Genomic DNA, 5,172 nt, shown 5'->3' on the forward strand with positions numbered 1-5,172 from the left:
CTAGCATTCATTCCATATTTCATCACATTCATATTTAAATTCTGCATTTAAATTACAATTTGTGCATTTAATTTATTTTCGTCAAAATCTCAATCCCCCTTTACCTTAGTGTCTAATTTAGTTAGAAAGTGTCTTAATTTGTGTTTTTAAGTGTTTTGTATTCTTTGAGTCTTTTGATTTGTTTGAGTGTTTTTATTGTTAGTTTTGCATTCTTTGAGTCTAGTTTAGTGTTTTAAAACTTTATTTTACGTTTTTGAGTCAGTTTCCAAGTGATTTTGCAATCCCTCCTAATCCCCGGTTAAGAACGATCCCTACTTATTCATATACTACAATTGTCACAAGAGGGTTTTAATTTGTGTGCTTACTTAGTAGCCATCAAGTGTAAGGTTTCTCGGCCTTGTGAAGATTTGGTGCTTCAAGTGAGGAAGTAGCATGGCTTGGTTCCTCATTTGGTTTCTCATTTTCTCCTTGAGTAACACCTGCATTCACATGATCATATTCATTAGTGACTTCATTGCCGACTCTATTATTAATAACCTTACCACTTTTAAGTGTAGTAATTGCTTTGGCTTGCTCTTGGTTCCTTTGAAGTATCACGGGTTGGCTTGGAAACTTTCCAACCTCTCTTTGGTTCAAGGCCTCTGCAATCTGCCCCAATTGTGTCTCCATTTTGGTTAGAGCCGCCGAATGTTGTTGGAGAGTGCTGTTTGTGGAATGTTGGAATTGCAAGGTATTTTGGGCTAACGACTTAACCGTATCCTCAAGAGTAGTGGCAGGTTTTGGTTGGAAATTTTGGAATTGATTGTTGTTCTTCCATGAAAGGTTGGGATGATCTCTCCAACTTGAGTTATATGTATTGGAATACACATCATTCCTTGGCCTTTGATTGTAAAAATTCATGAGGTTCACTTGCTCTTGGACATACTCGGGATAAGCCTCCTTAGATGGACATTGATGAGTAGGATGGCTTGGTATGCTGCAAATGGCACACACTTCATTTGCTTTTGGCACCATGTTGAGCACGGATTCAAGCTTCTTTTCTAGGTTAGCTACCTGCAACAAAAGATCATGATTAGAGCTTGTTTCATAGACTCCAACTTTCTTACCCCTTAAATCTTTGTGTTGAGCATTAGACCCCAACATCTCATAAATGTTGTATGACTCTTGAGCATTCTTTTTCTTCAAAGCTCCACCTGCTGCATTATCAACAGTTGATTGACATGTTTGGGTTAGTCCATCATAGAAAATTTGCATTTGTAAGTGAAAAGGTAACCCATGGTGTGGACATTGTAGCAAAACGCCTTTAAAGCGCTCCCAACACTCATTGAAAGGTTCTCCATCATCTTGTTTGAAGTTGAAGATTTGTCCCCTTAATGTGGCTGTCTTTTGAGTGGAAAAGAACTTCTCCAAGAACTTCTTAGCCACGGCATCACATGTGGTGAGGGAACCTGGTGCTAGAGTCATCAACCAACCCTTGGCCCTATCTTTCAAGGTGTAAGGAAACACTCGCATCCTCAAATTGGCTTCACTTACTCCCTGCAAAGGTAAACCACTCACAACATTTGATGCGAACATTATACGCACACAAATTAAACCCTCTTCTTGACAATTGTAGATAGATATAAGTAGGGATCGTTCTTAACCGGGGATTAGGAGGGATTGCTAAACACTTGGAAACTGACTTAAAAACTCAAAAAACAAAGTTTAAAACACTAAAATTGACTCAAAGAATGCAAAACTAAAAGTTAAAACACTTAAACAAACCTAAAACCCAAAACAGCAACTAGAAGACTCAAAACTGCCTAAAAACCACTTTCTGGGCAGTTTTGAGCACCTACACTAATTTGGACGAAATTGGATGAAAACTTGAATCAAAATACTTAGAAACACAAATCAAAACACTTTCTAACTAATCTAAGACTTCAAATTAAAGGGGGATTTGTTTTGGACGAAAATTGAAATAACAAAACAAAGTAACAAACTAGGCAGATTGTAAAACGAATTCCTTGAAAACAAGATGATGGATGGATTAGCTAAGGGGTTCATCTCCACACATGTTACACTTGCATACAAAATGATTTCTAATTGCTTTTCAATAAACCATGAATTCTCAACGCCCCGGGTTAATTAGGTCCGCTTAAATTAACCGTCAAGTTTTCCTTAAGTTAATGAATTGGATGATTGCATACGACAACCCAAAGCATTCCTCACAAGTTCCCTACATGAATTGCATAATAGAGATACAAGCAAGAATCATTAAGCATCATGAAAACTATAAGTGTTGACGAGGCATTCGTTACTATGATTGCATGAAACTTATGCCAAGAATTTGTTTAACGCGATTGTTTATAAGCAACCTCCACTACTTGTGAATATAAGTTCATAACTATTACGTGAAACTCACTTATATTCTAGCGTCAAATTCATGCATGAAAATTAAGCGTGCACTCTCAATAAACATACATAAATAGGTTATCAATCAAACAGTTAAACAAATTGAATTCACAACTTATGAAACGTAATTAGAAGTAATCAAATCATATTGCAAGCATAAACATATATTTCGAATCCCCCCTAGCTAAGGGGGGGTTTAGTTCCTCATGATACAAAACAAAGAGAATCAAAGAAACACCTAAACCTTCCAACAACTCAAACTTGAATTGTATGAACGTTTATGTCCTCTTCTCTTCCATTCCTCATTCGTACAAAACAAAGAGTATTGAAATTAAACATTGAAATCAAAGAAACACCTAAACATTCCAACAACTCAAACTTGAATTGTATGAACGTTTAGGCCCTCTTATCTTCCTCTTCGTTGTAGCACAAGGTCTAAGGATAGTTTCATGGTGTGAATGGTTTGGGGGAGTGGTGAAAATGGAAGGAGGAATGGTGTTTGGATTATAAGGGAATGGGGACTCACGGCTAGAAAGAAGTGGATGTGTTTGTGGTGTGGTGTTGTGTATGGAATTAGATGATGTTGTGGCTGAAATGGATGCTTATTTATAGGTAAATAAGAGGGAACATGACAGCTAGGAAGTGGGTGGAAATGTGGCTGCAATGATGGTGAATGATTATGAGTGAATGCATGTGGATGTGGCTAGGTTGGAAAGCTGGAATTGTTATGGGAGATGCATGTGCTTTGACAAAAATGAAAGGGATAATGCACGGCTTTGAGAGGAATTGTGCTGAAATTGAATGTGAAAGCATGTGCAATGAATATGTGGCTGCATGTGTGGTGCAATGATGAAGGAATAATCTGAAAATGCAAGGTGAAATGAAGTGGAATGACAATGGCATGTGGAATGGCTGGAAAGTGTATGAAACTCACGGCAATGATGGTGATTTTATGGTGGTGAATGGTAATGCAATGTGTTTGCATGTGAATTAAAGCTATGTGAATGATTAGGGTGAATGTGCATGTGCTTTGACAGCTAGGATGAATTAATTAAAGGGAGTGCATGTGGCTTGGCTGGAATGAATGGAATGCAATCTGAAATGGGAGATGGAATGGGATGCACGGCAATGATGGTGTTTGTGTGAATGATGGCAGATTGTGTGGGTGAGTGATTAGGTTGGAAATGCATGTGAATGCAAGGTGTGAATGATTATGAGTGCATGTGGGTGAATTAAAGGATGGAATGCATGTGAATTAGGTTGGAAATCTGATGGGAACTCACGGCATTAAGTGGAGTGAAATGATTGAATGTTTAATGGTTGCATGTGGCTGAAATGAAGTGTGTATGCATGTGCACGGCACAAAGGGAAATGGTTTTGGTGAATGGCTGATTAGAATCTAGGGTGAATGGTGTGTACGGTTTTTTGGAGATAAAGTGTGTTGGATGATTTATGGAGATGCATGTGGCTTAAAGGAATGCATGTGCAATGGATATAGGAAAGGTTTAAATGTCCTAGAACTAAAGGGAACAAGTTTCCAACACTTTGGTCTTCAATTAGGTCTTCAATTTCGTCCAACACTTTGGCTCCAAGCATAAGCTATCCATCCTTAGCCCAAAAGTGCTCCAAAAGTCTCCAAAATGCATCTTTTTGTTCCTTTAGCCCTTTGGACCTACAAACACACGAAAATAGCTTAAAGTACTAAAATAACTAAAGAAACATAACGTAAATGCACGAGAACAAGCCATTTAAGTCGCATGAATATGCTCCTATCAAATACCCCCACACTTATCTTTTGCTAGTCCTCGAGCAAAACAAAACAACAAAAGAACATGAAACTAGACAAAACGAACAAAACACCACCTACATCTTCCAACAATCGTCTCACGGATTCCCAATGCACATGACAAGTTAAAAATCATTAGTCCCATAGATTTTAGTCATCTTCACACTTGAGTACATTCTTAATCATAGTCACCACATACTATTTCACAATTAAGCATTTAAAACCATGTTTTGAATGTAGTAACATGCCTTAGAGAATTCCCTCAATTCCTTACTAGAATGCACTCTATTTTCACACAGATTTTCTAACTACACACCCTACACTAGTTATATGTGAGAGATTGATGTAAACATGAAAGACTAGTATCTCACATATGTTATAACAAAGAAAGCACTTTCTGGATTTACGATAATGACATGAATATGGTCTCATGAATGGAATGCTACTACTTAGAATGAGAACCAGTGATTCCATAAGCTCATATCAATTCCAAACTCCACAAATTGAAACACATAACACTCAAGATAGAAGCATAAGGGTTGAAACGGAGCTAAAGGTGTTTGGCTAACAAAGAAGGGAAGGATAAACAAACATTCTTAAAGCAATAGTGAGCAAAGTATTGAATTAGGCACTTAGAATTCCCTTAAGAACGCAGAAGTCAACTTTGAACACTCAAGGGAAAGTCACACAAAACTTAGGGCCATATTCAACTTTTTGGACCCTTTCTTCAACCATCAACGCTCGTGAGTTCATTCTCACTTATTTTCACTCCTTTTCTTTCTTTTCTTCTTCTTTTTCTTTTGAATCTCAAAACATACATATAAACGTAAGAACAAACTTTTACTCCCCCACACTCATTTTCTTGCATAATGTAACTCAAAAGGAATTCATTTAAGTCATGCTCACTATACTTCAAGAACAAGGGTATAGGAAAGTCCTACTCTAGGCTAGGTAAGGGGTGATGTGGTTAGCAAAGAAAATAGGCTAAACAA

The 5,172-nt window shown here is 37.4% G+C and overlaps 1 pseudogene; it reads left to right on the forward strand.

Moving 5' to 3' along the window:
* The first annotated feature begins 1,270 nt into the window (after nt 1-1,270).
* On the forward strand, nt 1,271-1,381 carry LOC125477238 (annotated as a pseudogene).
* The last annotated feature ends 3,791 nt before the right edge of the window (nt 1,382-5,172 follow it).

This window comes from the organism of the source record quoted next, unplaced genomic scaffold (assembly GCF_019419815.1).
Source record: "Pyrus x bretschneideri cultivar Hongxiangsu unplaced genomic scaffold, Pyrus_bretschneideri_v1 Contig202, whole genome shotgun sequence".
In the NCBI taxonomy this organism is placed as follows: Eukaryota; Viridiplantae; Streptophyta; class Magnoliopsida; order Rosales; family Rosaceae; genus Pyrus; species Pyrus x bretschneideri.